Raw genomic sequence first — 13,085 nt, 5'->3', positions numbered from 1 at the left:
TCTTTCTTGCAATGGGAGAAGTGCTTAGCTTTGGGTTCAATCTTGCGGTGTCCTTTCCCAGTGACAGTAGGGGCAGCAAGGCACGTATTGTATTGTTGCCATCGAGGATAACAAGATGGGGTTTTCTTCATATTGCATGAGTCTATCCCTCTACATCATGTCATCTTGCTTAAGGCGTTACTCTGTTTTTAACTTAATACTCTAGATGCATGCTGGATAGTGGTCGATGAGTGGAGTAATAGTAGTAGATGCAGGCAGGAGTCGGTCTACTTGTCTCGAACATGATGCCTATATACATGATCATACCGATATTCTCATAACTATGCTCAATTCTGTCAATTGCTCAACAGTAATTTGTTAACCCACCGTAGAATACTTATGCTCTTGAGAGAAGCCACTAGTGAAACCTATGGCCCCCGGGTCTATCTTTATCATATTGATCTCCTACTACTTAGTTATTTCCTTTGCTATTTACTTTGCCTTTATTTTACTTTGCATCTTTTATCATAAAAATACCAAAAATATTATCTTATCATATCTATCAGATCTCACTCTCGTAAGTGGCCTTATAGGGATTAACAACCCCTATTTGCGTTGGTTGCGAGGATTTATTTGTTTTGTGCAGGTACGAGGAACTCGCGCGTAGCCTCCTACTGGATTGATACCTTGGTTCTCAAAAACTGAGGGAAATACTTACGCTACTTTGTTGCATCATCCCTTCCTCTTCGGGGAAAACCAACGCAATGCTCAAGAGGTAGCACCAGCTTCCAGGCTTGAACGAGGGTGACTCGCGAGAAGGCAGAGAGAAGAAAAATGCTCGCGAGGGCAGAGAGAAGAAAAACACTCACGAGGGCACCTGCCTTTCCCCCTCGCGAGGTATGAGAGAGAGATCATGAGCAAACCAGAGCCAAAAAACACGGTAAAAGGCGAAGGAACCAAATCAGCAAGGAACGCCAAAGGCAAACTTGATTAAGGAGAAGCGAGCCAACTACGGAAAGCAAATGAAAAGCCACATCCGGCACCTAATCTAGTCTTCAAGTCTTCTCACCAGCGCGGAGCTAAGTGCTGTCCACTAGGTGTGGGAGGGAGCCCCAGTGCCTGAGGCCAGCGCTCCTGAGACTCCGGGGCGTGTACAGCCCTAACTCACTATTACGTGAGAGTGTCACGGGCGGCGATTCTTCATAGGCACCGGGCCTTCTTCACAGGCTCTGGGCCTTGCTTCACAAGCTCTGGGCCTTGCTTCATGGGTAGAACTTCCGGAGGTGCTGGATGTTCCAGGCGTTTTGGATAGGTGTCCCTTCTTGCGTCTCCAGGCGCACGACGCCAGGCCTGGAGATGTGGACGACCCTGAACGGGCCCTCCCACATGGGTGAAAGCTTGTGCAACCCTTCCCGGGAGAGGGCCCGCCTCAGGACCAGGTCACCCGTCTCGAGCTTCCTGGAGCGAATGTTGCGGCAGTGGTAACGCCGCAGCGCTTGCTGGTACCTTGCTGCCATTAATGCAGCTTCACGACGATGTTCCTCCCCCAGCCCGATCCATCCCTCGCATGGCATCCTGCTGTGTTTCTTCGAACGCCAGAACCCGGCGGAGCGATGCTTGACCTCATGAGGGAGGACTGCTTCAGCTCCGTAGACGAGGAAGAACGGAGTCTCGCCCGTTGGCTTGGTAGCGGTGGTGCGGATGGACCACAGCATGGACTGGAGCTCGTCGTGCCAGCCCCTGCCGCAGGCCTCTAGCTTCTTCTTGAAGGTCCTGGTCTTGAGGCCCCTCAGGACCTCAGCGTTGGCGCACTCAGCCTGACCATTGCTCCTGGGGTGGGCCACCGAAGCATAGCAGATCTGCGTTCCAAGGTTAGCACAGTAGGTTTTAAAGAGGTTACTGGTAATCTGCGAGCCGTTATCTGTGATGATGCGGTTGGGGACCCCGAAGCGGCTCACGAGGCCCTTGATGAACTTGACAACAGAGCCGGCTGGAATGGTTCGGACGGCTTCCACTTCCGCCCACTTGGTGAACTTGTCGATGGCGACGTAGAGATAGCGGTAGCCCCCTGGCACTCGCGGGAATGGGCCTATGATGTCTAGCCCCCAGACCGCGAACGGCCACGTGAGCGGGATAGTTTGGAGGCCCTCAGCAGGCTAATGGATTTGCTTGGCGTGGAATTGGCAAGCTTCGCAGGACTTCACCAGCTCGGCTGCATTGTTGAGTGTTGTGGGCCAATAGAATCCGCTGCGGAAGGCCTTGCCGACGAGGGTCCGTGCTGATGAGTGATGTCCATAGTCCCCGCCGTGTATGTCAATCAGCACCTCCCTCCCTTGATCGCTGGAGATGCAGCGCAGCGTGACATCGTTCGGCCGTTTCCTGTACAACTCGCCGTCTTGAATGCACTATGTCGTGACATGTTGGGCCACGCGCTCCGCGTCTTCTTCCTTCTCCGGCAGTGTCTCATGCATCAGGTACTCCTTGAACTCCTTGGTCCAGCACTCCTCCTAGGGCTCGAGCGCCAAGAGTAGCCGAGCTCCTGAGGTTGGGCCGCAAGCTGGGGCTCCTGTGGCCGGGGGTTGTGGGAGCTCCTCCCGAGGCTGAGTCGTGCTTGAAAGAGGTGGCGTAGCTGATGGCTTGAAGAGCCGCCCTTCGAAGACGCCGGGCTCTTCCGGTTGCCGCTTGGATGCTCTCTTGGCGATGTCGTAGGCTTCCTTGTTGGTGCCCTGGGGCACGTGCTGCAGTTCGAGCCTGAGAACTGCTTTTCCATTTTGCGCACCTCCGCAAGGTAGGCCTCCGTGTGCTCTTTCTTTGGCTCGTACACTTTGTTGGAGAAGTTGACGAGGAGTTGCGAGTTGCCCTTGACGGTAAGGCGCCTCACCCCTAGAGCCGTCGCAGCCTTTAGGCAGGCTATGAGGCCTTCGTATTCTGCAATATTGTTGGAGACCTTCTCGCCGTGCTGGAAGCAGAGTTGCACGGCGTAGTAAAGCTTGTCCTGAGTGGGAGAGATGAGCACTGCTCCACCCCCCGCGCCCTGGTCCGCAAAGGCGCCATCAAAATACATGACCCAGCCGTCTGGTGCCTCACTTCCTGGGGAGGTGGTCCGGTCTTCTCCTTCCTCAATAGCCGGGGCATCTGTCCATTCTGCCACAAAATCGGCGAGCGCTGCTCCCTTGATGACCCTGGTGGTGCTGAACTCTAGCTGGAATGATTGCAGCTCGATGTTCCATTCAGCGCCCCTTCAGGCTGAGTTTGGGCTCCTGAGTACCCTCTCCAATGGGTAAGATGAGACGACCTTGATGGGGTGCCCCTGGAAGTAGTTCCGCAGCTTGCGTGAGGCTACCAAGAGCGCGAGCGGGAGCTTTTGCGGCATGGGGTAGCGTGCCCTTGCATCCCGCAGTACGGTGCTGACGAAGTACACCGGGTGCTCAGCGAGGGCTGGCACGCTGTTGAGGCTCGGGTCTTGCGGAGATTGTGGCGTATCCTGAGGTGGAGGGTTTCCTGAGACTTGGCCATCCTCTGGAGCTTCTGCGACGTTGACCTGCCGAGCTTGATCTTCCGCCGCTGATGGCTCTGGTGTGCCTTCCTGACCCTGCGCTGCATCAGCTCTTGCTTGGTGTGGCACACCCTTTTCTTTGCTCTCCTCCCGAACCACCACCAACGCCGCGCTAGCGGAGTACGGGGTGGCGGCGAGGTAGAGTACCAGAGGCTCGAGAGGCCGTGGCGCCACCATCACCGGGGGGCTGGTGAGGTATTTCTTGAGGTCTTGGAAGGCCCGGTCGGCCTCCGGGGTCCACTCGAAGGGGCCTTTCTTCTTCATGAGCTTAAAGAAGGGTAAGACGCACTCGCCTAGCTTAAAGATGAAACGCCCTAACGCGGTCACCCGTCCTGCCAGCTTTTGAATCTCCTTGAGGGTCTGTAGTGGGCTCATGTCTTCGATGGCCTTGATCTTCTCCGGGTTCGCCTCTATCCCTCTGTGGGATACAAGAAACCCTAGAAGCTTGCCAGAGGGGATGCCAAACACGCACTTCTCTGGGTTAAGCCTCAAGTTCACCCGGCGCAAACTCTCAAATGTCTCCTCCAAGTCTTGAATCAACGTCCTCGCCTCGCGAGATTTGACCACTATGTCATTAACGTAGGCCTCTGTGTTGGGAATATTACTATTGGGCGTAAACCGGCCTATGTGGGCCGGGTTAACTTCATCAGTAACTCAAGAGTGTTAAAGCCCAAGAAGATAGATGAGGGCCTGAGGCCTGTAGTCGGTTTAAGACTTGTAGCCGTAAACTGACATCTGTATGTAAACTTATAGTGTAAGATAGGAATAAGGAGAGACTAACCCGGATACGAATATGAACCGGTGTTAGGACTCTATGAACCGACGGGCGTCACCCGTGTATATAAGGGGACGACCCGGCGGCGGTTCAGGACAACAAACAACAACTCGAGACTTAGGCGAAGCTTGTTTTCTCCCTAGTCATCGAAACCCCATCAATTCCATCACAACTAGACGTAGGCTTTTAACTTCATCGAAGGGGCCGAACTAGTATAAACTCTCTTGCGTCCCTGTGTCCGCTTTAACCTCTTCAAGCTAACCCGTTGCGATGGCTCCATGACTAAGTCCTTTCACGAGGACATCTGCCGTGACAAAACCACGACAGTTGGCGCCCACCGTGGGGCTATCGCACGATGGTTTCAAGTTCTTGGAGGGCCACTTTGAAGGACTCGAGGGCTACGCTGTGGGCCGGATGACTAAGAGTCGTCGCGGCAAGCTCTACATCGACGATGCAGGCTGGGGCCCCGAGGCCGGCTCAGTTGAGTACGGGTACCGGGTCCCCTTTGGTGGCATACACGTTTTCATCGGCAAGATAGGTGAACCGGGCCCTGAGCCGGACATCTGCACCGACCCCGTCGAAACGGCTCAGTGTGCGCGATCCGCCCGGGTTAAAACGGCCGTGAAGCATGCCTTCGTGGGAGTCGTCCATGGAGGAAGTTATGAGGGTGGATCGGAATCTCGCGGCGAGACCGTCGTTTATTCCGGCGACGAGTCATCAACCGGAGAAACTGAATCTCTATATCAGCTACAAGATGGCCGGATTGGGGGCTGTTCCGATGGCGACAGTATTCCGGACCCCTCTGATCTACCCAACCGAGTTGGAATATTCATGGCCGGCACACAAGCAGCGCTTCATTCTTCGACCGCTGCGCCAATAACCTCTGGTTCAGTAGCGGTGACGGCTGCCGGGGCAGGAGGCTCTGTATGCCCGCCGGCTCAAGCTCTATCAGATCTATTTGATGCATTGGATGTGCTTATGTCAGAAGCTAACCCGGTGGATCAGGACGTCCACAACGCGGAGATTGCAAAGGTGAGGGAACAGATCACCCAGGCCAAGGCGGACCTGGTAGCTGAGGATGCCAGGATGACCGCAGAGCAGGCCGCTTTAGACACACAAGCCTACAGGCCCATGTTGGACCAGAACGCGTCGCATGAAGTCATGAAGAGGAAGTACCGATCCCGTTTGCCTTCAGTTTTCGAGGCCAGAGACCTTTTCAACACCCCAGGAGCAGGAACCAGTAATCCGCTGGAGGTAAACCGGGCGGAAGCTCCTGGGACCGGTGCGCCGGTTCAGCCCCGTCTGATGGATCTGCCTCGTCAAAACACTGTTATACCTCAGGCTGTTTCAACACCTCTGGGTCACTACTCCAACCCTATGGACAATCTCGTTGCCACTGCTGCACGGCTGGAGGCCATTCCAATTGAAGGTAACTCGCCGCAAGCGGTAGAGACGCGACGGGTCAAGGACCTTCTTAGGACAGCTTTGGTCCAACAGGAAGCATACTCGTACAGCCGCGACCGGATCCACTCGACCCCTCGTCCAAGCCGGAGCTATAGCAGGCATATGGATGAACCGGCAGTGTCAAGTAATGAGCGATGTGGAGCACCCCGCGGCAACAACCCGGCGGGTGGTGCTGATAACACTCAGGAAGTGGTGGACCGGGCCCGAGCGCGCAGGGAGGCCGAGTTAGCCGCACAGTATCAGGCTCGGCAGCTTACGCCGGTTCGCCCAACTATCTCGGTCGAACCTGGTGTTACTTCTAGTTCTTTGGGGGTGCCTTGCCTTGTCCCCGCTTTACGCAATGTGCGCCTGCCCAAGGATTTCAAAGGCCCGCGCAAGGTACCAAATTACACGGCGGATCAACCTCCAGAGACATGGGTGGAGATCTATGAGATGGCCATGGAGATGCTTGATGTGGATGATGCGGCATGTGCGAAATACTTCACCATGATGCTCGAAGGAACGGCCAGTACTTGGCTAAAAAGCTTACCGGCCAATTCTATCAGTTCATGGGCCCAATTACGAGCTCGGTTTATCAGTAATTTCAAGGATACATGTAAGCAGCCTATGTCGATAGTGGACTTAGCTGCCTGCGTCCAGGAGGAAGGAGAATCGATGACTCATTGGGTGCGCCGGGTCTTACAAGTGTTGCATTCATCAGACCGCATCAACGCTGACACTGCAGTCATAACCCTAGAAGGCAACTGCCGGTTTGGGCCCCTAAAGATGAAGTTTGGATGAATGAAGCGCCATTGCACTGACATGGGGACCCTCATGGCTGCTTTGGTAAAGTATGTTGATTCTGATAGTACCAAGGATCCTGAATCTGATGATGACAAGGTAGGGAAGGGAAAGAGGAACAACAACTCCAAAGGTCAGCAGCATCACTCGGCAGGCAATGGTAGCGGAGGAAAGCGTAAAGCGGATGGTAACATGGACTTTGTGGCTAATACCAACGCGCAGGACAAGGGCCAGCGACGCAAGGGTAAACCGCCAAATCACAGTGGGGCACCCAACCCTAACCCGGACCGCCTAAATTATCTACTGAACCAGCCCTGTCCAAGACATGGGATGAAGGAGGTGCCAGCAAACCACCTTTGGAAGGATTGCTACATTATGCAAGAGTTCAAGAATTCTAACGCTTTCCGGTATGATCACGGCTCCGGCGGTGGCTCAGGATCCGGGCCGGGATACGGTGGAGGAAATTCCGGTTCAAGATTTAATGGTAATCCGGGCGGACATAACAATCAAAATAATCAGAACAACCAGGGTGGTTACAACCAACAGCAGCAACAGTCGGGTTACCAGAGCAACCCAAAGCAGTTGAATAGTGGGCAGTACCATGTCTTCACCACTAGCTTGGACAAGCGAGACCGGAAGGTTCAGAGGCGGGCAGTCAACTCTGTTGAACCGGCCGTGCCCCGTTATCTACGCTGGTCTGAACAGCCAATCATATGGAGCAGAGAGGATCACCCTCCCCAGGTTGATAATCCGGGTCAGTTGGCTCTGGTGGTGGCGCCTCAGGTGGGAGGTTACAAGTTCACCAAGGTGCTCACGGATGGAGGGAGCAGCATTAATATCTTGTACTATGAGACCTTCCGTCGTATGGGACTAACAGATAAAAATCTCAAACCGTCCAATACGGTGTTCCACGGTGTGGTACCTGGCAAGTCAGCATATCTTGTTGGTAAGATAGCTCTGGAAGTGGCCTTTGGAGATGATCATGATTCCAGGTCGGAAACATTGACGTTTGAAGTGGTGAAAATCCAAAGTCCATATCACGCCCTGTTTGGGCGACCGGCCTACGCCAAGTTTATGACACGGCCCTGTTATGTGTATTTGCAGCTCAAGATGCCGGGTCACAAGGGGACAATAACGGTTCACGGAAGCCGTAAAGTCGCTTTGGAGTGCGAGGAAGGAGATGCGGCCTACGCAGAGTCGGTTTGTGCCACCGAGGAGCTGAAGTATTATAAGGACAATGTTGATCCGGCGGGCATGACTCCATTAAAGAAGCCAACTACTGAGCATGATCCGGCCCTAAAGTTCAAATCGGCAGCTAAAACTAAGCTTGTTGACTTCGTGCCTGACGATTCGTCCAAGCAGTTCAGCATCAGTGCCAACTTGGATCCGAAATAGGAAAGCACGCTCATCGAGTTCATCCGTGAGAATCGGGACATTTTTGCATGGAAGCCCTCTGACATGCCAGGTGTACCGAGGCAACTCGCCGAGCACACCCTTAATGTGGATCCTAAATACAAACCGGTGAAACAGTTCCTCTGCCGGTTTAACGAAGAAAGACGCAAAGCAATTGGAGAAGAGGTAGCCAGGCTCTTAGCAGCTGGCTTTATTATTGAAGTTTTCCACCCTGAGTGGCTTGCCAATCCGGTGCTGGTCCTTAAGAAAAACGGCACCTGGCGCATGTGTGTGGATTACACAGATCTTAATAAGGCTTGTCCAGCAGATCCTTTTGCCCTCCCCGTATTGATCAAATTATTGATGCTATGGCGGGTTGTGAGCGTTTGAGTTTTTTGGATGCATATTCTGGCTATCATCAGATCAAAATGGCAGTTAAGGACCAGGAGAAGATGGCATTCATAACTCCCTTTGGAGCCTTCTGCTATGTGTCTATGCCCTCTGGGCTCAAGAGTGCCCAGGCAACTTATCAACGGTGCGTACAAAATTGTCTTCACAAACAGATTGGCCGTAATGTACATGCTTACATGGATGATATCGTGGTTAAGTAAAGGGAGAAGGAGACTCTGGTTGACAACTTGAAGGAAACCTTTGATAACCTAAGGACGTACAAGATGATGCTTAATCCGGCCAAGTGTGTCCTTGGTGTACCGGCAGGCAAGTTATTGGGTTTTCTAGTGTCCAACAGGGGAATCGAGGCTAATCCGGAGAAGATCACAGCCATCACCTCCCTGGCTAAGCCGAAGTGTATCAATGATGTTCAACGCCTGGCAGGCCGGATTGCCGCGTTAAGCCGGTTTATCAGCCGCCTTGGTGAGAAGGCAATCCCTTTGTATCAGATGTTGAAGAAGACGGATCAATTCGTCTGGAGTTCTGTTGCTGATAAAGCATTTGAGGACTTAAAGCGGCAATTGGCCAATCCGCCTGTGCTCGCCGCTCCCATTGACAAGGAGCCGTTGTTGCTATATGTTGCTGCTAATGCTCGTGCGGTCAGTGTGGCTATTGTGGTGGAGCGAAAAGAGGCAGGCAAGGAGCATCCCGTTCAACGTCCGGTCTATTATATCAGCGAGGTACTCATTGAGTCCAAGCAAAGGTATTCGCATTGGCAGAAGCTGGTATATGGAGTTTTTATGGCAAGCCGGAAGCTTAAGCAATACTTCCAAGGGCACCCCATTACGGTGGTCAGTTCTGCTCCCTTGGGGGATATCATCAAGAACCGGGAAGCGACTGACCGGATTGCCAAGTGGGCTATAGAGCTTGGGCCGCACGGGTTGAAGTATGTGCCTCGGACGGCGGTTAAGTCTCAAGCACTTGTTGATTTCATCAATGATTTGACGGAACTGCAAGCACCTGAAGAAAAGCCGGATCGCACATATTGGACCATCCATTTTGACGGATCCAGGCAATTGGAAGGCTCGGGGGCTGGAGTCGTATTAACTTCCCCACGAGGTGATAAGTTTTGTTACGTTCTCCACTTAATGTTCCCTTGTACTAATAATGCAGTTGAGTATGAAGCCTTGCTCCATGGTCTCCGGATGGCTATGGAGATGAATCTAAGTCGAGTTAAGTGCTTCGGTGACTCGGACCTCGTGGCTCAACAAGTGTCTGGCACTTGGGATTCCAAGGACCCACTCATGGCAACATATCATCGTGAGGTGGATATTGTTGTAGGTCACTTTAAAGGCTATCAGGTGGACCACGTGGACCGACGGAAGAATGAAGCGGTGGATGCTTTAAGCCGTCTGGGCTCTCAGCGCAAACCGGTCCCGCCTAATGTTTTTCTGGATGTGTTGCACAACCCGTCGGTCAAGCTCCCTGGTGAAGCGGATTTGGCTATTCCTAATCCGGAGGCTCAATTGGTGGCAGCTCTTCATGTCATTCCGGATTGGACGCTTCCTTACCTGGCGTACATGAACCGGGGCGAGTTACCAGAGGATGAGACTTTGGCCCAACAGATAATCCGGCGGTCCAAGTCCATGACTATTGTCAATGGCAAGTTGCATCATTGTAGTGTATCAGGGGTGTTTCAACGCTGTGTGTCTCCTGAAGAAGGCTGTGAAATTTTGCGTGAGATCCACGAAGGAGATTGTGGTCACCACGCCGGTTCAAAATCTTTGGTCGCTAAAGCGTTCCACCATGGCTTCTATTGGTTAACTGCTCATGCTGATGCGGAGGATCTGGTCAGACGATGTGACGGTTGCCAAAAGTTTTCAAGACGTGCTCTTGTGCCGGCTCAAGAATTGAGAATGACTCCAATTACTTGGCCGTTTGCGACTTGGGGGCTGGATATGGTTGGGCCTTTCAAAAGGTCCAAAGATAAGAAGACCCACCTCCTGGTGGTGGTTGACAAGTTTACAAAGTGGGTGGAGGCAGAACCTGTTAGCAAGTGTGATGCGGCCACGGCGGTTCAGTTCATCAAAAAAGTGATTTTCCGGTTTGACTTTCCACACAGTATCATCACAGATAATGGTACCAATTTTTCCAAGGGTGCCATGAAGGAGTTCTGCGAACGGGAGCACATCCGGCTTGACGTTTCATCCGTAGCGCACCCACGGTCCAATGGTCAAGCAGAAAGGGCTAATCAAGAGATCTTGAGAGGCATCAAGCCCCAGCTTATGGTTCCTTTGCAGAGAACACCGGGTTGTTGGGTAGAAGAGTTACCATCTGTGTTATGGAGCATCAATACCACACCCAACAGATCAACAGGATACACACCATTCTTCATGGTCTATGGAGCGGAGGAGGTTCTCCCTAGTGATATCCGTCATGATTCACCTCGTGTGGCAGCTTATGTTGAAGCGGACAACGAGACAGCACGACAAGATGCTTTGGACCGGTTGGATGAAGAGCGTGACATAGCAGCTGCTCGCTCGGCGATTTACCAACAGGATCTTCGTCGTTATCACAGTCGCCGAGTTAGAACCAGAACCTTTCAAGAGGGAGATTTGGTGCTTCGGCTCATCCAAGATCAGACTGATATGTATAAGTTATCCCCACCTTGGGAGGGACCTTTCATGGTCAGCAAGAATCTGCACAACGGGTCATACTATCTGATCGATATTCGAAAGCATAAAGACTCACGTACATCAGAGGAGGAGACCAACAGGTCGTGGAACATAGCTCATCTTCGGCCTTACTATACCCGAGCCATTGGCTCTACTTATGTACATATTACGATGATGTATATATTATGATTAATATAATAAACCAGAACCTCAGCTAAAGCGGGGTATCTGTTCTTTTACATCATGTGTGGTTACACGGAGTTATTCTAAAACGGCCTCCGGTTTACCCCTTGAGTTAGCTTTTCAAAGCATCAGGTAATATCACTTGGGGGCTTGGTCGTATCCGAACCAATGCAACACCTTTTGATAGGCGAAAGCCACCAGATCACTTGGGGACATGGTCAAGTCTGAACCAGTCATGCCTCTTGATCGGCCTAAGGCCACAGAATCACTTGGGGGCTTGGTCGAACCCGAACCATTGCCACGCCTCTTGATCGGCATAAATGCCACGGTTTCATTTGGGGACCTGGCTGACTTGAACCATAGCTACACCTATCGGGAGCTTGGTCGTGTCCGACCATGGTAACACCATCTGATCGGCTCAAATAAGCCTCTTTTTGCAAACGGTTTTATCATTGCCTTTGCTTCACAATTTTCTTTGATAGATATTTCTTTCTTTTTGTTGCGTTTTTAAACCGACAAAGTTTTAAACCGGTTCAAACTGTCAATTGACAGAACACGGTCCATTTTTAATCCGGAGACTATTTGCCCGGTTTGATTTTTTATTAACATCTTATGACGGAGTAACACGGTGTTTTATTATAACCCGGCATGGTTTACATGGGAAACCGGCATTATATATACAGGAGCTGCTATCTCCTCCAACAGTGTGGGTTTATAAACCTCCGCTTCAAGATTGGCCAAGCCAACTTCAAACCTAACGATGGCAGAAAATACTTTGGAAATTCATCACCCAAAGGAAGAACAAGTTGCAGTGATTATGCACGAAGGCATATCCAAATCAAGAGTATCGGCTAGCCTATTACAAGGCAACACGGTGCCCAAAATAAGATCATTGTTTTTTCACAAAGGAGAAGCAGTTTAAACCGGCTTCCGGTTCAAGCTTGGTCACCAGCCTGGCCTGATGGTTGTGGGTCATCCCGCGCCGCTTCAACTTCAGCTTCCCTACCCAGTGGCTAGAAATCAACAGTTGTTCAGTCGATTCCCATTAAGGCTTGAAAGACAGCTTCATCATGGATCAGCAACGACGGTTCAATATCAGGAGCATAAGTATGCTTACGGATTGGAGGGATCAGATTCTCTGCTTCAGGAATTGGTGCAGCCACTCGTTTGTTCTGGTTGTCATATTTGGCTTGATAATGAGACAAGTCTGCCTCTTCCACCAATTGGCAAGCTAGAGGGCGCACCTCCCGGTTTATCGCTCTCGGGTCCTCCTCATTGAATTCTGAGCCATCTTCTTTCAAGTGGGGGTAGCCTTGAGCCGCTTCAACAGGATCAAAATCCGGCATCCACGCTTTTGCCCGGATTAAGGCATTGATAGCACCGGTTCGAGCAGCAGATTTTTTCAGCTGTTCAACCTGGGCAGGAAGCATAGACAGTCTTTTCAGGGTGTCTTGAATCAAGGTGGGCGCCGGGCTGTTGTGGGACGCAGTTGAGATGATCCGCTGCATGCCAGTATACAATTGCTCTGTCAATGTGTAGGCAGCCTTCAACTTCTTCCGCACATCTGACCCCAAGTGACCAATGCGTGTCCCTACAACATTACAAAGGATTCACAAGCCGGACACATCATAAGAATGCCAAGTTACTACAGAAGTCAAGAAAGCTTACCAAAGATGGCGGCAGTCATGGCATGCACTTGACGCTTTACGCCGGTCAGTTCATCTACCACCAGTTTAAGTGCGGCTTCGGCATTTTCAACTCGCTTAGTCAAAGCGGCCTTCTCAGTAGCCCAGCCCGCCCGCTCTTTCTTGAAGTCTTCCTTAAGCTGTTCCATGACGCTTAAGGCGCTGGTCAACTTATCTTTTTCTTTTGAGGTTTCAGTCTGTTGGGA

Source organism: Triticum dicoccoides, chromosome 2A, assembly GCF_002162155.2.
Source record: "Triticum dicoccoides isolate Atlit2015 ecotype Zavitan chromosome 2A, WEW_v2.0, whole genome shotgun sequence".
Taxonomy (NCBI): domain Eukaryota; kingdom Viridiplantae; phylum Streptophyta; class Magnoliopsida; order Poales; family Poaceae; genus Triticum; species Triticum dicoccoides.
The sequence above is the reverse complement of the archived record's forward strand: the minus strand, read 5'-3'. Positions refer to the sequence as shown.